The sequence below is a fragment of the Procambarus clarkii genome, chromosome 1, assembly GCF_040958095.1.
Source record: "Procambarus clarkii isolate CNS0578487 chromosome 1, FALCON_Pclarkii_2.0, whole genome shotgun sequence".
Taxonomy (NCBI): domain Eukaryota; kingdom Metazoa; phylum Arthropoda; class Malacostraca; order Decapoda; family Cambaridae; genus Procambarus; species Procambarus clarkii.
Window position 1 is genome coordinate 57,069,516 of NC_091150.1, and position 21,745 is coordinate 57,091,260.

Below are 21,745 nucleotides of genomic sequence, written 5' to 3' on the forward strand. Positions count from 1 at the left end.
TGTGGCCTTGGGTTGGCAGTTGCAGCCTTTTGTCTCCACTTCACATTGGAGAGTGAGCGACTTCTGCCTCCCGGGTTAGGTCCCCTGTCATTTCGTCTTTGGGTAGGTAGTTCCGGGGAGCCGATGGGGCTCCCCGGTTTTCTGGGGGGAGCCGATGAGGCTCCCCCCAGAAAACCAGCGTTGAATCTAATGAAATGCCATTTTCTGGGTGAGACCCGGAGGCTCCCAGGCAACCCTTCCTACCTCCAGTCGGCGTTTTTCTGGGGGGAGCCCCGTCGGCTCCCCGGAGCTTTACCGGCTGATATGCTAATGTCAGACTTTGGCATCAGTCATGTGTATGGAGTTCTAGGGCCTATCGGGGACCACGAGCCAGAACCTGGCCCCCTCAGAGAGGCAAGGGGAGCAATGGCCTATAGAAACCCCCGTGTGGTTGGAAGCATTCTATGTCTGCCATCGACCGGGTCAAGCATCCAGAAAGGTAAGCATTCCAAAACAAACCCCTATTCTGGTGAAAATTGCTACCTAAGCCGAACTAGTGAATAGAACTCTTCAACAGAAAACAAGGAAACTAGTATGACGTCATACGTCACCGCGCCGCTGTCTGCGCAGCTCCCCCCTCCCCGGGAGGGGGAAGGGGGAGCCTCAGACCTCCCACGCCGGCTATCCACCCATCAGTTCTTCGGCTGATGCTATAGGCTTTGGTTATGTGCTCCGGCTCCAGTGGTTGTTTCAGCACTGTACCTAGAGTGTGGTGTCTGTTTTCTAGGTGGTGCGTGAGCCGGGAGTGATTCTTCAGTACTCGGGCTGCATGCGCCTAGGGTTCCCTTCCCTAGGTGCCCTGTAAGTACTGCCCTTGGGGCTTGGGGCCACCTTCCACAAGTTCCTTGGGTCCTGCCCCTGCTTGGCCATTTACTGCTTGGTTTTCGGCCGCTCTTTGTGTGCTCGGGTGTTCTGTCTCCCTTGTTCGCCTTAGAGTAAGGGGCAGTGTTTGCACTGGTGGGGCGCGGGGTACTGTGCAGCTTGTCTTTACCAATCATAGCGGCCGGCTCTGTTCCGCTTGGGTACGCTGTCCTCTTGCGGGGTTTTCTTTTTCTTTTGTTTATATACCTGGTGGGGGGGTCTGCCTTCGTTCTTGCCCCTTGTGTCCCTTGTGTTCTGAGTATTTCTGGTGGTACCCCCTGCTAGGTCCCCGTGAGTGTACACGTCCCGGGGGTTCAGCTCTTAGAAAGTTGTTTGGTAGCTTGGGTGCCGGTTAGCAGTACCCTGCCTGGGATTACCTGAGCGCGAGTCCTCTTAAAGTAAACGCTCGGGACCCTGGGAAACCCCTGGGGGCGCGCGGGTCCGATGGATGTGACCCCAGAGCCCCCCCCTCGCTTCCAGTGAGTTTGAGGGTTGCTCTCACCTTTTGTCTCTGGGTGACTCTCTGTTTTGCCTCCGTCTGCTGCCTGTGGGGTCGGTGACACCTTCGACCCGGTGTCCTGCGAGTTTGGTTGCTCGTTGTGGCTCGGTTACCCAGTTGTGCTAACAAAGCGGGTGCGGGCAGCAGGGGCGTTGCACTTGAGCCTTGGTGGTGGCAACGTTCTCGTGGTTTCCTCCCCGGGAGCCCCGGGGCTGCCCCGTTCTAGTTCGTTTTGGGACTTGGGGGTGTTGGTTGCTTCGGTTCCATCCACGCCCCCTTGTCTTTCCCCTGGTTCACCCTTCCTGCCTGCATCCGGTTCCTTACCGTCTGTAGGTTCAGGGCGGGGCGTTTGGTGGTGTTGAGACTTGGGCAGTCTCGGGGAATTCCCCTTCCGGGGTAGTGACGGGGGCATTTGGGCCTGTTCCTCCAGCCGTGTTGTATGAGTCTGCCAGTGGGCTCCCTTCCTTAGTGTTTTCACGGCTGCCCCGGTTTTCTGGTTCGGCCGGGGCTTTGGGGGAACGGCTCGGCCCCGGGGCCTGTCGTGTAGGTTCCCAGGGCTGGGGAGGGGCTGACTTGGGGGGGCCTTGGCCCCGTTAGACCCCGTGGGGGTTTTTATCCCCCTCTAGGCGGGGCTTGTGGTTACGCGGAGTGGGGTCTTTCCTCCCCACTCGCCGTACGTGCTGTTGGACGTCGGCCCCTCCCCGGGCTCGGTTCCTTCGCCTTTGAGTCGGTTGGTTCCGTCCTGTGGGTGGATGTTTCCTCCCCCGCTTTTTGGGACGGTGTTTTTGTCATGTTTCCCCGTTCGATGGGGTTCTGCGTGACTTCTGATCTCGGGTGCGCCTGCGCCTTCGTGTGCCTTCGGGACTAGTGTTGGCTTCTGTGTTCTCGAGGGTACGGGAAGGTTTTTCGCTACTTCCCGCATTATTGGAACGTCTGTCGGCTCCTAGTATTTGTCGCCCTGTTGGGCTACTTGTCGCCCTGTTGGGCTACTTGTCGCCCTGTTGGGCTACTTGTCGCCCGGTTGGGCTACTTGTCGCCCGGTTGGGCTACTTGTCGCCCGGTTGGGCTACTTGTCGCCCGGTTGGGTTCCTTTTTTTTTTTTTTTTTTTTTTTTGGGGGCTCTTTGCTTCTTTGGCCGGTTTTATTGTTCCTGCTTCCTCTTTTGGCTCCTTTTCTCGTGCAATAGTCCTGGCTAGCACCTTCCCGCAGGGAGGGTGTGCGGTTCGGCCAGCGTGTTATGCGCATGCGCCGTGGAGTTTGTTTTGGTCTGGGCGGTGTTTCAGTGCTGGGGTTTTGCGCCCTTTTTGCTACAGTGCTTCGCCTCTCGTTCTTCTCCCTGGCTGCGGTATGTGCCCCTTCGAGCCGGGGGTGTCCTGGTTCCCAGTTGTGGGGAGGACACCGCGGTTTTCCCTGTGTCATGGGTGTGGACCGCCTCCTTCGCCTCTCCCTGTTCTCCTGCGGGTCCGGCAGGGTCCGGCTCTGGCGTCTTCACCTGGCGGTGCTCCCAAGTTCTTCTGGGCACGGTTGAGTCGTGTCAAGTTCGAGCCACCATTCGCCAGGTGAGTTTCTGCGGTCTGGCGTCTTTTGGCCGGGCGCTGGATGCGGCGGTGTTTATATACCTGTCTTTATTTAGGTATATGTTTGTACGACTGAGACCGTTCGCACACCAGTGACTGTCCCTTTATCACCCCTTCCTGTCCCCCTCATGTGCATGTCCAACCCATGCTGGAGTCATTCAGGGGACCCTCCTTTTTTAATGTTGTGAGGTATGGGGGTTGTAGGGTTGGTTCTGTACTCACCTGGTGAGGCTCCTGGCTGTGCTTGCAGGATTTGAGTTCTGGCTCTTGGGTCCCGCCTATCTGGTAGAACTTGCGGGATAGTACCAGTGGAGTGCAGTGGTGCTATTGGCACTTTTGGGGAACACTGTATTACCATCAGTGGTCTGTGCTTGTTACACGACCTACTTGCGAGCATAAGCCTTCTTGCTGGTTCGTCCGTGAAACTTCCAGGGCGCACTGGCCTGTTTTCGTATGGCGGTTCCGGCCGGTCCTGGTTGTGGGGGTATGTGGGCCGGTGGACTGCTCCTAGCAGCTGCCTGGTGGGCCATCCTCTGGCCGGTCTGGCCTGACCATGGGCCGGGCTTGAGGTGTAAAAGAGCTCCCAGTACCTCATCCAGCAGGTATCGAGCGGGGTTTCTCCGCCGTCGGTCGCCTGGTGCAGGTTTCTGGGCCTGCAGGGTTTTGTCGTGTCTCCGTTGGCCCTGTCTGGGGTCTGCCTGCTCCGTTCTCTGCCTTTGCAGAGGGGAGTTGCTATTTACATGTTGCGTGTTGCAGTGGTGCCTGTTGCTGCTGCTGCACGTGTGCATTGGTACCGTGTTTCACGGTGGCGTGTCCTTGTTCCTGTGTCTGGTTGTGGAGTGGCACTTTGCTGCCGTTTTGTGCCTGGGGTTTGCGTGGGGTTTTTGTCCCTGCCTGATTGTCCACTCCTGGTTGTTCTCCTGGTTTTTTTTTTTTTTTTTTGTGCTTCTGCTCTTTCTTCCTGCCTCCTCTGCAGCAGGGATGTTCTGCGTGTGTTCTTAGGCATTGGTCAGCCTGTGTCCTGTGATGTGCTTCTTTGTCTCGGTCTGTTGCAGTTGTTCGTGCCCCTTGGTTCGGGTCCTGTTCTGGCGGCGACCCTTCCGCCTTCTTTGGTTTTCCTAGCTTGCCCTGCCGGTTGTTGTTTTTTTTTTTTTTGGGGGGGGGTTCTTGCGATGTCTCGCGTCGGACCCGTCGTTTCTGAACTCCTGGCGGGCTTGCATGCTTCGGAGTTTTTCTGTTCGGCAGACGTTCCATCTCCTTGTGCCGCCTGGGTTTCGGTGGTCGCGCCCGAGATCTTCTCGCGGCTCCGCCTTTTTCCTGGGCTCGGGGGGGCCTTGTCGGGGCTGCTTATGTTCTGCCTCGTGGTCTTGCCTCCGGTTGGTGGTCGGGTGGCTTCGTGGTAGGTGTCCCACCTGCGTGCTTCTCTTGGCGGCAGTATGGGGTATTTTGGCGGTCCTTCCTTTTCCTGTCCCTTCTTAGGTGGTTCCTCTTGTTAGCTTGGTTTACTCTCGGCTTGGTTTTCTAGTGGGGGTTGGGGGCCGTCGTCTTGCCACATACTGTCGCCTCTTTTCGTGCGGCGCAGGCGGAGCCGCTTCAGCTTGCTTTCGGTCTTGGTGTTGCTTCTGCACCGTTAGTCAGCTGTCTTGTGCGTCATTTCACCTCCGGCCTGTTCGTGCGCCGCTTGCACCATCCTGGTCTCTGGTCAGCGTGCTCTGTCTTCTCCTCGGTTGGTAGTGCCCCTTCGGTTCCGGTGTGTTTTTTCGTCGGCTCTTTCCTTTGGGCCTTTGCCTCTGGGGGTCGGTTCGCTGAGTTTTCTTGCTCCTTCGGTTTTAGCGTTTTGGTTGTTTGATGGCAGCAGTCTCCTTCTTTTCTGGTGCGGGGTGGGGCTGCTGCATTCTGGAGGGGTCCAGGGTTTGTTGGTGCTTCGTTGGTCGGGCCGGGGGTGTGTCGTTTTTGTGTTCAGTGGCGGCCCTCCGCTGTTGTTTGCGTGCCACGGCGTTTGGGTCCGGAGCGCGTTTTGCGTTGATCCGGTTCTGTTCTTCCCGGTTCGTGGGTGATGGTGTCCCGGGTGGTCAGCCGTGTTCTTGCGGCTAAGCTGCCTGTGTTCTTCCCTCATGCCTGTGGCGTTCGTGGCTTCGCTGCTCTCGCTGCCGTCTGGGCGACGTGGCCTTGCAGTCTTTCGGGCATGGTTTTTGGTGTTCGTGCAGGGGCCTTGCTGCTCGTGGTTCTCGTGTTGTTCCCGGGATTTTCGGGGCTGTGGCGCCTTGGGTTGGCGTTTGCTGCCGGTTGTCTCGCCTCCTTGGGGGGTGCGTGGTGTCCGCCTCCCGGTTTTGTCCCTTTGACCTTCCTCTGTGGGTAGTTAGCTCCGGGGAGCCGACGGGGCTCCCCCCAGAAAACCAGCGTTGAATGTAATGAAACGCCATTTTCTGGGTGAGACCCGGAGGCTCCCCGGCAACCCTCCCTCTCTCCGGTCGGCGTTTTTCGCGTGTTTTGACATCCAGCCTCAGAACTGATGGGTGGATAGCCGGCGTGGGAGGTCTGGGGCTCCCCCTTCCCCCTCCCGGGGAGGGGGGAGCTGCGCAGACAGCGGCGCGGTGACGTATGACGTCATACTAGTTTCCTTGTTTTCTGTTGAAGAGTTCTATTCACTAGTTCGGCTTAGGTAGCAATTTTCACCAGAATAGGGGTTTGTTTTGGAATGCTTACCTTTCTGGATGCTTGACCCGGTCGATGGCAGACATAGAATGCTTCCAACCACACGGGGGTTTCTATAAGCCATTGCTCCCCTTGCCTCTCTGAGGGGGCCAGGTTCTGGCTCGTGGTCCCCGGTAGGCCCTAGAACTCCATACACATGACTGATGCCAAAGTCTGACATTAGCATATCAGCCGGTAAAGCTCCGGGGAGCCTCCGGGTCTCACCCAGAAAATGGCGTTTCATTACATTCAACGCTGGTTTTTTCGCGTGTTTTGATATCCAGCCTCAGAACTGAGGTCTTGGGTTGCCGGTGCGAGGGGGCTGGGAGGGGGAAGCCGCGCAGACAGCGGCATGGTGAAGTGGCGATGTCATGCTCGTTAGCTCGTTTTTATTTTGGGAGTTCTGTCCACTAGTTCGGCCCTCAGAAGCAATTTCTTAACCAGAATATTGGTTTGTTTTGGGATGCTTGCCTTTCTGGGTGCCTGACCCGGTCAATGGCAGACATAGAATGCTTCCAACCACATAGAGATTTCTATAGGCCATTTCTCCTTGTGCCTCTCTGACGGGGCCAGGTTCTGGCTCGTGGACCCCAGTAGGCCTAAGAACTCTATACACATGACTGATGCTAAAGTCTGACATTAGCAGTATCAGCCTGGATTGCTCTGGGGAGTCTTCGGGTCTCATGCAGAAATGGCATTTCATTACTGTACATTCAACACTGTTTTTTTCGTATTCTTTAATTTTTTTTTATTATTCATTTTTTTTTATAGAAAATGTAGCAGCCTACCTGACATTCACTGAACGAACCTTTTTGACATTTGTTCTTTTTCAGATTTTTTCGTTTTTTTTTCTAATTTTGTCTCAAAAACAAAAATCAAAGTTTTGCAACATTGCAACAGTCACCCCTTTATATCCCAGCATCATTGGCATCTTTAAAAAAACAAAAACTGTTACTTGCATCGTTGGAAGTGTCCGAGAATTTGCAAGAACCAGGGGGAACACTAGGAAGCATCATGTGCTTTTCTCGTTAATCGAGTGAAAGCGCGTCAATTGTCAAATTTCGCCGAGTGGCGTGCTCTTTATTCAAAATGCTTGTAGATTGAGGTGCTCGTCACTCGAGGTTCTGTAGTAGGTATATTCAAATGCAATGTTGTGTCAAAATTTCAAAGCAAACGGTAAAGAGGTTTCAAAGATTTCCCTCGCATGAATAACACATGAAAAACACAGTTTAAAAAAAATCATGTTTTTTCTCGTCACAGATGTGACATCTATATAGTATGTATGTATATAAAAACCCGCTCGGATGCAAATGGAACGTTGTGTGAAAATTTCAAAGCAATCGGTGAAGAACTTTCGGGGATTAGCGATTTTGAACAGACTAACATTTACATTTTTATTTATATTGATTGAAGTTGAAGTTATCGACAATAAATAAGGTAGTTCTAATTCATTAATTTACTTGTATGTTTTAATAAATATTGTTTCGCATTTGAATATGTGAAAGTTGAAGGTCATTATGTGTTGGAATGAAGTCAAGAAAAAATAGCCCCCCAAAAAAACAAATGTAAGGATAATTATAATGATTTAGGGTATAAAGATTTATACTTTATAGAAGTAATAAAGCCCTAATCTGGTCCCTAATCATCAAAACTACCTAAAGAGACAAAGAAAATAGTTTGAAATCTGTGAAAAAATCAGCCCAAAAAATTCCAAAACCCAAGTTCTGCCAGTTGTGACTGATTTATTTGTTGACCAATTTCATTCTATCTTCACATAGTTAGGGACAGGTATGCATTCTCCAGGACGTAGAGGTTACAACAAAATCAGATAGTAAACAAAGGAGACAAAAAAAAAAAAATAATATTTTCGTGCAGGAGCCTTCTTGGCTTTTGGGAGTTATCCATGCTGATATGTATATTATTGGCCATTTCTATAGGCCATGGCACGAATAGCCATGGCCTATAGAAATGCACATGTGTGTAGAGCATTCTATGTCTGTCATCGACTGGGATGGACCCAGAAAGGTAGGCGCCCCAAAACAAACCCCTTATCTGGTTAAAACTACTACAGAAAACTAACAAGTAAACAGAACTCCCCAATTGAAAAACAACAAACGAGCATGACGTCACACTTGCCACGCCACTTGTCTGCACAGCCCCCCCCTCCCCGGGAGGGGGGAGGGAAGGCGGAGCCCCAGACCCATCATCCCGGCTATCTACCTGTCACTTCACGGCAAATGGGATTGTGGCTCGGTCATGTGGCTCAGTCGTGTGGCTCCAGCTCCAGATTCTGTGTGTTGTGCTGTGTCTTATGTCCAGTACTGCTCTTATGGTGGCGTGCGAGCTGCGAGTAATATTCACAGGTACTCGGCCTGCATGTGCTTAGGGTTCCCTTCCCTGAGTGCCCTGTAAGTACCGCCCTTGGGGCTTAGGATTATTTTCCACAAGTCACCTTGGGGTCTACTCAGTTGGTCATTTACTGCTCGGTGATTGACCGCCCTGAGTGTGTTGAGGGGTTTCCTCCCTTGTTTATCTTGGGGTAAATGGTAGTTTTTGCACTGGTAGGGGCGCAGGGTACTGCGCAGCTAGTTTTCACCTATTACTGTGGCCGGCTTTGTGCCTCCTGGACACGTTGTCCTCTTGCAAGGCTTTTCTTTTCATTTTTGTTTGTGCCTGGGGGGGAGGGTGTCTGCTTTTGTTCCCCTACTCACAGTTATCTAAGGATCTTGACCTCCTATGTTCGGTGGTTCCTCCTGCTTGGCCCCCGTGAGTTTACACTTCTCGGGGGTTCAGTTTTAGAAGTTTGTTTGGTAGACTTGGGCGCCGGTAAGCTGTACCTTTCCTGGGCTTACCCTTAGCGATAACAGTCTAAAGGCCCTGGGAAACGCTGTGGGGCTGCAAGGGATCCAATGGATGTGACCCCCGGGTTCCCTTTTGTCTCGAGCGAGTTTGAAGGTTGCTCTGTCCCCTTGTCTCAGGGCGACGCTCATTGTTTTGGCCTCCATCATGCTGCCTGTTGGGTCGGTGACACATTCTACCCAGAGTCCTGCAAGCATTGTTGCTTGTTTATAACTCGCTACACCGAATCCACTGATGATACTATCTGGGTGCAGCGGCTCAGGCATTGCATGCTTGGTTTAGGTTGCTGCAACATGCCAGGTTGATTGCTCCCCTGGATGCCCCGAGGCTGCCTTGCTTTGCTTGTAGGGACCCGGACTTTGGGGGGGGGGGGTGTTGGTCGTTTTGGCCTTGGTTCAGTCCGCACCCTCTCATTCTTTCCCTGCTGTGGTTCCTTCTTCTCCTCCCCCCTTGCTTCCGGCACCATAGCATCTGTGGGTTTTGAGGTCAGGGCGGGAGTTAGAGGATTCTGAGACTCGGGCAGTTTTGGGGAAGGGTGGCGACGGAGGCATTCGAGCATTTTCCTCTAGCTGTTGCATATGGATCTGACCAGTAGGCCCCCTTCCTTAGTGTTTTATGGCTGCTCCGGCTTTTTCTTTGGAGGCTGGGGCTTTGGAGGACGATTCGGCCCCGGGTCATGATATAGAGGTTCCTAGGGTTGGGGGGGGGGGGGGGCTGACTTGTAGGCCTTGGACCCCATTGGACCCCACCTGGGTTTTCCTACCCTTTGAGTGGGGCTTACTGTTACATGGAGTGGGAGTTTTCCTTCCCTCTGCTCTATGCATGAGTTGGTTTTGGTGTCGGCCCCTCCCCGGGTTCGGTTCCGTGTCCCTTCGGGTCCGTCGGTTCTGTCCTTCCTGTGGATAATTTTAACAGCATTCTTATCTGGGACATATATTCTTTTACATCATGTCACAATCATGTAAGAATCGTATTGGAATCCTGCATGATTCTTGGTTTCGTATGCCAATGGGCCCCATATGTGCCTCCGTGATTTTGTGCTTGATTGTCAAGGGTCTCGAAGGTTCGAGAAGAACTTCGATAAGTCACACATTATTGGAATGTCTGTCGATTTCCAGTGAGTATTTCCTCCAGTCCTTTCTGGGACTCGTTGGTCCTCTTCCGTACTACTTATCATCTTTCCATAATATATCTAATTATTTTATAGTCACATCTTCTCTACGTAATCTGTCTCGGCAATAATAATATTCGTTAAATAAATGCTGTTGGCTCCCCTCCCCGTGAGAAGGGTTGAGCCAGCTCGGACCTCATGCATCCTGAGCATGGCCTGAGGGAAATCTTTTTCTGGGGGGAGCCCCGTCGGCTCCCCGGAGCTATCCAGGCTGAATGGATATGTATAACTTTCTGGCATCAGTCAAAGTGCTAGGAGTTCTTGCCTACCAGGGACCACGAGCCAGAACCTGGCCCCCTCAGAGAGGCACGAGGAGCAATGGCCTATAGAAACCCCCTTGTGATTGGGAGCATTCTATGTCTGCCATCGACCGGGACAGGCACCCAGAAAGGTAGGCGCCCCAAAACAAACCCCTATTCTGGTGAAATTATTGCTACCGAAAGCCGAACGAGTGGACAGAACTCCCCAAACAAAATTATCAAACTAGCATGATGTCATCCCGTCGCCACGCCACCGTCTGCGCAACCCCCCCTCCCCGAGAGGGGGGAGGGGGAGCCCCAGACCCTCCACGCCGGCGATCTAACTGGCAGTTCTTGGCTGATGGTATTACTGGCTGGTCGAGTGCCTCTGGCTCCAGTTTTTGTTTCAGTTCAGTGCCTTGTGGTGTGGACTGTCTCTACCGGTGGGGTGTGAGCCAGGAGTAAGATTCCACGGTACTCGGGCTGCATGTGCCTAGGGCTATCTTCCCTAGGTGCTCTGTAAGTACTGCCCTTGGGGCTTGGGGCCACCTTCCACAAGTTGCCTTGGGTTTTACTTCCGCGGTGTCCTTTACTGCTCGGTACTGGGCCACCCTTGGAGTCGGCTGGGGTTTTGTTGCCCTGGTTTGTCTCTGGGTAGGTGGTAGTTTTCGTCACTGGTAGGGTTGCGGGGTACTGCACAGCTAGTTTTCACCATTAATTAACAGTGGCCGGCTCTGTTCCGCCTGGGTACGTTGTCCTCTTGCGGGGTTTTTCTTTTGTTTTTGCCTGGTGGGGGTCTGCCTTTACTATGGTCCCCCTTTTCTGTTCTAGGTGATTTTCTTTCGAATTCTTCTGTTGGCGCTACTCCCCGCTTGGCCCCCGTGAGTGGACACGTCCCGGGGGTTCAGCTTTAGCAGTTTGTTGGTAGATTTGGGCGCCGGTTTGCAGTACCCTGCCTGGGCTTCCCTTAGCGTGTACCAAAGGCTAAGAGCCCTGGGAAACCCCACGGGGGCTCCGTGGTCCTCTTGGTATGTCCCCGGAGTCCCCCTCGCGTCCTGCGAGTTTGACGGTTGATCTGTCCCCTTGTCTCAGGGTGACACTCACCGGTTGTGCCTCCGCCATGCTGCCTCTTGGGTCCTTGTTCTTGTGACCCGGAGTCGTCCGATGATTGTTGTTGGTATGCGCTCTCCTTCACCCAGGCCACTGGTCTTGATAATCGGGTGCAGGCGGCTGTGGCGTTGCTTGCTGGGTGTATGTTGCTGCAACGCTCTTGGTTGTTTGCGGCCCCGGATGCCCCGAGGCTGCCTCGTTTTGGTGGTTGGGGTCTGGACTTGGGGGTGGGGGTCGCTTCGACTCTGGCTCCTTCCACTTCTTGATCTTCTGTTCTACTCACTTCCTCCCTTGCTTCCTGCTCCGAACCATAGGCGGGTTTCGGGGTTGGGGCGGGGTCTGGTTGGGTTGAGACTCGGGCGGTCTCGGGGGTTTTCCTCTTCCGGGGTGGCGGCGGAGGCATTCGAGTCGGTTCCTCCAGCCATGCCGTATGGGTCTGACCAGTGGGCTCCCTTCATTAGTGTTTGCACGGCTGCTCCGGCTTTTCCTTGTTAAGCTGGGGCTTTGGGGGTGCGGCTCGGCCCTGGGTCATGCCGTAGAGGTTCCCGGGGTTAGGGAGGGGTTGCCTGGGGAGCCTCGGCCTCGTTTGCCCCTCTTGGGTCTTTGTACCTTTGGGTGGGGCTGGCAGTTCCTCAGTGGGGTTGCTCCTTCCGTCTGTGTTCCTGTTGTTTTCGTGTATACCCCTCCCTGGGTTCGGTTCCGTGTTCCTTCGGGTTCGTCAGTCCCGTCGTTCCTGGGGGGTGTTTCACCCCTTTTCCTTACCCTTTTCGCTCTTACGTCGCGATGCTGTTCACAAAAAAAAAAAGTGTTCAGGTAAGGTACATCCATACAAGGTGTGAAACAAACATTGATGGATTTCTATATTGACCTAGTACATAGTGCCTAAACCGCTTCGTATTGTTGTCCCTGCATGTTCCTTGGTCAGGGGTACTTGTCGTGGTTGTCGTTGGTTCGCGAGTCTCTTCGTACCTTCCAATATTTTTGGAACGTCTGTTGATTTTCGATGTGGTTTCCTTCGGGTCTTTAGTCGGCCTTGTTGGTTCCCTTCCATCATCCGTTTTATTTTGCTCTGTTTTCGCCTTGTTTTGTTTTCGCGTCGTCTCTACTTCGTTTCAGCGTTCTTTGTCTTCGTTCCGCACGCCTTCCTGGTGTTTGTACGATGTCTGTACGTTGTGTGTACGATTTGTGTTCGCCTGGTGTACGAGCCACGCCTCCCGGATGAACGGGTGGTGCGTTTCGTACCTCGTGTGCTGGGGCTGCGGTGTGCGTTTTGTTTACGAGCGGTATGCTCGTGTGTTCGCGTCGTTTCTCGTGGTTTTCTACAGCTTCTTGCTCGTTTCTCCCTCCAGTCGTGGCCCTCTGGATGCTGAGGGTGTTTTGGATTTATATCTGGGGGTGTCACTTTGTTCTTCCTCTGCTTCTTGTTTTGGGATGGTTTGGCGTGGCGCCGCCTCGCTCTCTCTACTTGCTTCGTCTTCTGCAGGGCACGTGCCTCTGGCCGTATTTCTCCTTCGACTTAGCATTTTATTCAGGTAACGGTACATACTATGCCTACTGCCTCGAGTATGCATGGCTTTTGGGTACACCTTTAGTGCTGCTCCTAGTATGTTACTTGGCTCGCCTGTGTTGTGGCACGGTCGTGTGTCTGCTCAGCAGGTGAGGTTGTCTTGTCTGGCACTTCTGTCGGCCTAGTGCTGGTTCTCACTTTTGGTGGGGTGCTTGCCTAGTTGTGCTTGCGGGGGTTGAGCTCTGGCTCTTGGGGCCCCGCCTCTCCTGTCAGTTGACGGTTGTGCAGTTTCCTGAGCCTTCTGGGCCCTGTCTTCACGTTTGCTCCTGTGGGTGGCGTCTGGCTCCTCCACATGGCTTTTTGGTGCTTTTCGCTTCCTTTCCCCTCTGACATTAGTCAGGTTCTTCTTAGTGTCTGTGGCTCCTTTGGGTGCTCACTACCTCCTGTGTCCCCTTGTGCGTACAAACATACGGACATAAGTACAGTGGACCTGCAGAGGGCCTATTGGCCCATGCGAGGCAGCTACTGTTTCTTACCATCCATTCCCACTCGCATACATGTCCAATCCCCCCTTGCACCAATCGTGGGGCCCTACCACCACGTTACGTGGTAATTGGTTCCGCGCATCACCGGACCTGCTACCGTGCCGGTCATTCCTCCGGTCTTTCCTGATTCTGTGCTTATCCCTTTTATGCCCATTGTTTCGTGCCCACAATGTGCCGCAAGGGTGGCGTGTGCCACTATCCCAGTTTCTATTGTTTCGTGGAGATTCGTCATTAAACACAAACACTAAGGAACAACTTATCTTTTATTGCATATACAGTAGTTGCGGGTGATATTTTGGCGGGCAATGGTGCGGGTTGGGCACACTGAGTGTCGGTACGGTGTCTCGCATGTCTGTTCTAGACCACACTTGCAGATAGATTAGTTATTATTCACTACTCTGCTGGTTATATGCTTGGGCGCCACCTCACAGTTCTCCACAGGTTGGCAGGACTTTTCCTTGGACGTACGGAACGGTTTGAATTCCATCATTGGTACTTTGGAGAGCTTTGCTTCTCTAGTTAGGCTCGTGCGTTTGGAGCAAGTATCTTCTTGGGATACTCTACTCACTCCGCCACCCTTGTTCACTGTTTCATCCTTGTTTACTCTTCCCCGCTTGGCGGGATTGCGTCGATGGCTCCTGACTGGGGTGTTTGGTGTGGTGTTTGGTCGCCTTGCATGTGTCTTTAGTGCCTTTTTTGTCCATCTTTTGTTCTTTGTTGTCCTGTGGGGCTCTGCCTCGCATTTCGGTGCTTTTGTTTTCGTTGTTGACCCCTGGGTCTTTTCCCTGTCTGGACACTTTCCTTGCCTATCTTCGGTGCCTGACTGCACCCTGCTGTCCGTAAGGTCCCTCAGGTATGTACACGCTCCTCTACACATTTTGTGGTTGGTCGTGTGCGTTACTTCCCGGCCGCTCCTTGGGCCGTATTCGTGGTTTTCCTTACTTATTTCCGTTTTTCCTCCCCCATGCTACACTTTTTTGTGTATCTGGATCAGTGCTTCTTGATTATCCTGTTTGGTGATCTGGTGGGCCTCTGTCCATGTTCCACGTCCTGCTTTTGGACTTCTCCGGTGTTCCGTTTTGGTACCGAGTTCCTGCGATTTCTGTGTGGTTTTCTGCAGGCTTCGGGTGTCTCTGTCTGGGGGGGGGGTGGTGTGGACTTTTCAGTCTGCCGCTCCTGCCTTCCTGGTTCCTTTTCTTGGAACCGGGTTTGCTGGGTTCTGGTCCTGGTTTCGGTTTTTCTTTGTTCCTTTTCCGGACCGGGTGTGTTTGCTTTCCTGTGGTTCTCGTCCTCGGTAGTTCTCCTCTTGGATGCCTCAGGGATGCGTGTATCATTCTTCCCCGCTGGAGCTGGTTATGTTGCTCCTTTGGGTTGCGGGGTCGCTGTTTTTAGATTCGCGTTTTGCGCTTTCGATCATGGTGTTCGTTTCTCGTCGTTTGTGTCGGCACAGGTGGGTTCGTTGTTGGTCTCCCACCTGCGTGTTTCGTCTCGGGGGCGGTGTGTGGTTTTCCTATCACTGCGAAGGGTCCTTCGGTCTTTGATAGGGTTGGCTTGTCTTCCCTTCGGGGTTGTACTGGGACCGTCGTCTGGGATTGTCCTGTCACCTCATGTTGGGTGGTGCTGGCAGAGCCGCTCCTGCTTGCGTTCAGTGTTGTGGTTCCTTCTGCTCCATTCCACTTGCTGTCCTGGGCGTTGTTCCCCTCTGGCCTGCTCTTGAGTTTTGGGGCCGTCCTGGTCGTTGGCCTGGGTGGTCTTTTTCTTCTTGTTTTGGTCTTTGTTTTGTCTCTGGTTTTGGTTGTTCAGTTTGGACGTATGGTATCCGCCTCCCGGTTCCTTCCCTGTTTTACTTATCTGTGGTGAGGTAGCTCCGGAGAGCCGACGGGGCTCCCCCCAGAAAACCAGCGTTGAATGTAATGAAACGCCATTTTCTGGGTGAGTCCCGGAGGCTCCCCGGCATCCCTCCCTCCCTCCGGTCAAGAACTGCCAGTTGGATTGCCGGCGTGGAGGGGTCTGGGGCTCCCCCTTCCCCCTCTTGGGGAGGGGGGTTGCGCAGATGGTGGCGCGGCGACGGGATGACGTCATACTAGTTTGATAATTTTGTTTGGGGAGTTCTCTCCACTCGTTCGGCTTTCGGTAGCAATAATTTCACCAGAATAGGGATTTGTTTTGGGGCGCCTACCTTTCTGGGTGCCTGTCCCGGTTGATGGCAGACATAGAATGCTCCCAATCACAAGGGGGGTTTCGATAGGCCATTGCTCCTCATGCCTCTCTGAGGGGGGGCCAGGTTCTGGCTCGTGGTCCCTGGTAGGCAAGAACGCCTAGCACTTTGACAGATGCAAGAAAGTTATACATATCCATTCAGCCTGGATAGCTCCGGGGAGCTTCCGGGACTAACCCAGAAAATGGCGTTTCATTACATTCAACGCTGGTCTTTTTTTTTCTGGAAGATGTAAACATGTGTTGATGTTCCGTGACCCTTCTCACAGGTAATAAGCCGCACTAGCTACTTTCTCTCTCCACTCATTGCCCCCTTGATACTGGGGGCATTCTGGATTTTCTATATAGGGAGACTACTTAGTTTTTTTCTCTGAATACGGGTGTAGGGTGGCTCTGAGTGATGCCGCCTCCGCCTCTACTCTATGCCTACTCTTATCCTACTGCATACGCAACTTTGGACATAATCCACTAGCGATGCTCCCAGAATATTACATGGCCATGCTGCTATAGTGCCTACACTCTACAGGCGGGATTATACTGTCTGGCTACACCATTGGCCAGGCATTAGTTCTCAATTTTTAAATGAGTGTTGGGTATTGTTTATGGCATGTTAATTGGCCACTTTGCGTGCATCTTAATGTAACCTTACTATGTCTATATATATATATATTGTTATTCGATACACTGGGGGCATAGCTCCGAATTTCTAACTTTTGATTTATTTTTTCAGCGACTGAATCTTTTCTTGCCTTGCCTCATTCATTGACCGTCATTCAGTGCCTGGCTGCACCCTTGTATATACATTGGAATCTCTGTGTATATAGTTGATCTTGCACATTTTGATAGCAATTGCTACCTATGTCATATTCATCATGTTGATTTATACTCTCTTGTCCCTAGCTGCCAATATGTGGGCCGTATTTACGGTCTTTTCATTGCATATTTACGTATTTCCTACGTTTATGCTACACATTCTTGTGTATATTAGTATGTGCATATTGGCTATACTAATGATAGTGCTAGGCTGAACTATGTACATGTCCAGTTCCCTGATTTTGAACTGACCAGTGTTCAGTTATAGCGCTGAGTTCTTTCATCTTCTTGTTTCACACTACTGGCTTCTGTGTTGCAATGTCTGCAGGTGGGTGTCGAGTTCCATTCACCCACTCCTGCCCCCTACAGTTCATTTTTGTTAGGAGGGGGAGAGCTAGGAATCATGACCCTGGCTATGGGCTTTTCTTTGTGTTAGTTTTCCATATGAGAATTGTTATTTTAGTACAGTAAGTACTGTAGTTCTAAGTAGTTCTCCTCATATATTTATCGGCAGCGCATGCATCGTTCTGCCCTGCTGGGGCCGGTTGTGCCGTTCCTGCGGGATGCGGTGTCATTGTTTTTGCTTCACGTCTCCCGTGTTGGCTCGTGGTGCTCGCTTCCTCGTTGGCCTCTGCCTGGGCCCTGGCTTTTCGGTTTTTGTTGCCATTTTGTCCCTGCTATCTGTGGGGTATGCGGTGGGCTGTTTCTGCAAGCAGCAGCTTCTCCTCGTCATCCGTTATCGGCTGTCTGTGGGTTTAGGAGTCGGGGCAGGGTTTAGTTTGGGATGAGGCTCGGGTGGCTTTGGGGGCTGTCCCTTCCGATGCAGGCGTGAAGGTGGTTGAGCCCTTCTTTTTTGCCGAGGCTTCTGAGTCAACCCAGCAGACTCCCTTCTTCAAGGCCTTTTCTTTGGATGCCTTTTCGTCATGGTGGTGGGCGTGGATGAGGACTCTGCTCTGGGGCCTTTGCCACAGGTTCCCAGGGCTCAGGTGGAGTCCGCATGAAACTCTTGGGTTCCTTTTGACTACCCCCCCCCCCATTGTGCCCTCTCCCCCTCCCCTTGTGCCCTCTGCACGGAGGCTTCTGCACGGGAAGGGGATTTCGTACCCTCCTTCCATTTATGAATTAAAGTTGGGTGGATTTAAGTTGGGTGGTTTAAGTTAACCCCAAAAGCACCCGGAAACAAACCCGGGCTCCTCCCCGGGTTTGTTTCCGGGTGCTTTTGGGGTTCCTCGGAGGTTTCCTTTCCTAAGATTTTCTTCCTCGGATTTCCCCTGCAGATGTTGGGGAGCCTCTGGGTGCTTACCTCGTGCGGGACCCAGTTTACGCCTCTGTGATGAATCTGGCTTTGTTTGAGTTTGGCTCTTCCTCCCCTTATTGGGTGCGTTATGAGGTTAGAGTTTTCCTGGCTAGGAGACTGTCCCTTCTTCTCCTTGAGGCTGGGCATGGTGTTTGTCGTACCCGTACGCTTGAGTGGCGGGAGGTTGCCATGGTGTTTCAGGTGTTCTTGGGGGACTCCCTTGAGTTCCTCAATAAGTGCCTCTTTGCCCCTTAGCTTCCTCGTGATGTTGGTCTGGTGCAGCTGCATGCTCGGGTCCCCATTCTTTCGGCTGCTTTGGCTGCTGAGGATCTTCGGACTCGGGGTCATTTGGCCTCAGTCTTGCGTTTCTTTAGTAATTTGGAACTGTGTTAAGATTGGCTTTCAGAAGGTGTGGAAGCACAGGGTGAGGGGGGCCCCCTTGGTTGGGCTCCTGGTCTCAGCTGCTTTGGCATCGTCTGGCTTGCTGAAGCTGTTTGCAAAGATCCTCCGAGAAGCAGTTTCTATGCTTTTCATCTCTCTAGTGTCGGCAGGTAATGCTAGCTCTGTCTTTGGATTCGGCTTGAGCCCTGGCTCTTCAGTCTTCTTCGCTGTATTGTCCTCTGTTGTTCCCGGAGGACTGTGTTGCCCAGTTTCTGTCGGCGGCGTCTGCTAGTTGCCAGCCTATTTTGGACTTGTTGGTTCTCTGCGGAGGTCATTCCTAGTTCTCTTTGAAAGATCGTGCCAGGGCTCGCTCGGGCCTCATTTGGTCAGAGGAGGCCTCTGGTGCCAGTTTCTGAGTCGGTGGGTTCCCCAAGGCTTTCTTTGTCTGGTTGGCGTGATGTTCGCTCTGTATGGAGGTTGCCTTCTTGGGGTTCATGTTGGCCTGGCCCCACGATTCGTGGGCTTTTCAGGTCGTTTCTCGCAGCCTTTGGTGGCGTTGGGGTGTCTCTCCTTCCTTTGGGGAGTCGGGGCAGGCCTCTTCCCCATCCATCTGTCGGGTCGTCTCAGAGTGTGTTTGCTTTGGCGTGGTCGAAACGACCTTGTCTCTGGTGGGTTTCCCACTTGTTTTCAGTTCTAAAATGGGACTCTGCTGATCATCAGTACATTATGGACTTGTCTCGTCTGAACCTGTTGATTCCTTGCTCCTCCGTTTTGGATGACTACATTGTGCCATGTCTGGCTCGTTCTCAATCTGGGTGCTTGATTTGTGGATGATCAGTCTGGATGATTCCCTTGATCTCAAGAGTGCATATTAGCATGTCCCTCTCCATCTGGGGTTCAGGGATTGGTTAGGTTTTGTGGTGGAGCAACAGGCTTAACGCTTTTATTGTCTGCTGTTCAGGTTGAATCTGGCACCTCGCATTTTTATGAGCTTATCTCAGGTCAGGGTGGCCTGTCTGTATCTGCTAGGTTTTCGGGTCTTGGACTACCTCAACGAATGGTTGGTGTGGGCTCCTAGCCAGTCTGCTTGTCTGCTAGCCAGGGATCTGGCTCTTTCTCTGCTTGCCAGGTTCGGGTTCCTGGTAAACTGACGGAAGTCCCAGTTGGTTTCGTCGCAGGTTTGGACTAGGCTGGGCAGTGTGTGGGACTCTCAGACAGAGTCTCTTTCTCTCCCTCCCGTGGCCTTGCTCCAGTTACAGTCCTGCTGTTGGCTGATTTTGAAGGGGTCCCAGGTCACTCAGCGGTTATTCAAGCAGCTGTGTGAGAGCCTGAATTTTTGCTCTGCTGGTTTATCCTCTGGGCAGGTTTTGACTTTGGAGGCTGTTCTGGTATCTTCGGAGCAGTCTCTTTCACTGCTCTCACAATCGCTGGGCTTGACCCCCTGTTGTGTCTGGGCCGGTTGCTGCTTCACCAGCTTTCTCTTCAGATTTTTCAGGGTTCGGTGCCATGACACTTTCCTCCTCCCCTCGTTGTGTGTATTCACGAATGCCTTGTCTGCTCGCCTATGGTCCATTGTCTCTACTGGGGGGGGGAGGTCTCTTCAGTCCGTGGCTCTTTGGGGCTGGTCGCTTTAGGTAGCTCTTCTGCTGAGTTCTTGGAGTTTAACTCTCTGCCTCGTTTGAGTGTAGTATTATAGTACTGTGTGTTTGTTAGTGTTGTCGTGTTGTTCCTCCTTTGCAGACCACCCAACCCACAACTCAGTAGAGTGCTTATACCTCGCTAGATCACACTAGGCGCTTCTGGCTCTTGGAGAGGGGCTCAATGTCACACGTTTAGGGGATGCGGCTCCAACACTTAGCCTCGTTGTCACGTGCACACACCCACTCGAGCCGCTGTGACTCCCCACTCTCTCCTTATGTGAAATGATCTCCTCAATCCCCCTTTGACTTGTTAGTATTACCTTCTACCCTGTCCACAGCAGTGGTTCTTGGTTCTTTCTCTCTCTCTCTCTCTCTCTCCTTCTGTACTATTTCATGGGAAGCCTCACTAGGACAGGGGCAAACACCAGCAAATTGGAATACATTTACTGGACAAAGCACATACACAATACATACACACATATAATAATAATAATGAATCCTATACTCTATACTATTACAATCAGGTTGCACTCCAACACCATCAGAACTCTATCATCAGCTTATCAAGTGGTATCCTATCTCCTGGTTCACCACCTGATACTATCAACCTCCTCAAGTTGATCAAGTCTACATACACTGTTGCACCATCAGCAAGAGAATATATATATTTTCTATGGGGGGGGGGGGGGTCGACCTGAGGCCCGTCGTGACCCCAGCGGGTGACTCCACACATTGACCATGACTCTTCCTAATATCTTCCTAATATATGTATCTATAAATGTGTACAAAGAAAATCAGCATGTGAATGCAATAACATATATCATTATAAATGTTCCTTGATACACAACAATGATCAATCGACCACCCTATCAGTCCTAGAACACATACATCTGTAGGTAATCCAGCCTACGACTGTAACTCTAAACTTCAGTATAAAACACTCCTTGACATAAGAATGCAAACAGTCACTCACCTCTCACTGCGTCTTGCACGCTAATGACAACCAAACACTAAAAACTCCCTACAAGTAATCCACCAGAACTTCCCTTCCACCTCTGGAAGTTCACTACCCTGATATCTAGGTTCTTCCGTGCTTCACTACCAGGATCCTCTGCAGCTCCTCCAGGCTGCTATCATGAAGTTTCTTTGAGCAACTACGGTGCTTCACACTTCTGCTAGGGTCCTCCACAGCTCTCCTGGCTGCTACACCATGAAGTTTCCTCGAGCAACTATGGTGCTTCACCACCTCTACAGAAGCACGTGACACTCCTCTTCACTGCTTCTCCTCACAGCTCGAGGTCCTCTGCTCCACTACCTTGGAGTCTCATCAACTACTCCTTCTGTGCTGGCTTCGAAGTTCTCAGCAACTTCTTCCCCAAAGACAAACCTGCAACCCATTGACACTCCAATAAAAATGTTTCCCCTTTAACACATAAACAAAAATAATCACACAATATGTTTGCCTCCAACCTCTATCTGTCTTCTACATACAGTGAGAGTGGACTCCCCCGTTTTGGGCGGGCCCATACTCCACCTCGACCGGCGGCGGTCCTCACTCATGCTGGGAGGGGCTTCCACCATCAGGAGCCAGGCTCCCTCAGTTGCCTGCCAGCGCTCAGAGGAGACGGATGTCGCTCCGTGTTCCTCCCTCTCCACTCTCTTATTTCAGGCCTTCTGCCTTATTAAAACATGTCTAACTTATCAATAAACATTGATACTGTCGCTGGGCACACGACCAACTACAAGCAATCACTATGAACTGGCTTAAATCCTGCTTACCACAGATTGTCTCGTCGAGGGCGCTCCTCCCTCTGACGGAGCTTGGTCAGGGCGCTTCCACAGCCCACGAAAATGTCTCTGGGCGGCTTAATATTCTCCTTGTCGACCAGGACTTGAGACCACAATGTTCCCAGCTCGATTCTACAGCAGGCACGTCTACACACTTCTCTTCTCTTGGAGATATATCACTAGGGGTTCCTTTCTGACGGGAGCTCGACGGAGCGCGGCTTTTCCCCTGCGATGTCTGGCCTCAAGTGAGGTCAACGCCCTCCAGAAGCGAGCCTCACGCCTCCAGCAAAATATCCACATCTCCTAGCCAGTCATTTATCTATTTCCTTATTTACTGCCCATAATCTCAAATTGTTATTTAAATCCAACAAACTATTTTACAAATATGTTATCACCTCAATATTTGCTAGACCTTCTGGTTAGGTCAGGCTTGCTGAATAACTCTCAAGGGGGAGACTCGTTTCTCCTGCAGGCTGAGATCATAACAGTAGGAAGTGTCCAACGTCGT

At 52.1% G+C, this 21,745-nt stretch overlaps 1 protein-coding gene across 1 annotated transcript in view; it reads left to right on the forward strand.

Annotated features, from left to right (window-relative positions):
- Positions 1 to 21,745, forward strand: part of Hacd2 (3-hydroxyacyl-CoA dehydratase 2) — a 175,876-nt gene that overhangs the window by 34,036 nt on the left and 120,095 nt on the right. The gene's annotated exons all lie outside the window — the stretch shown is intronic.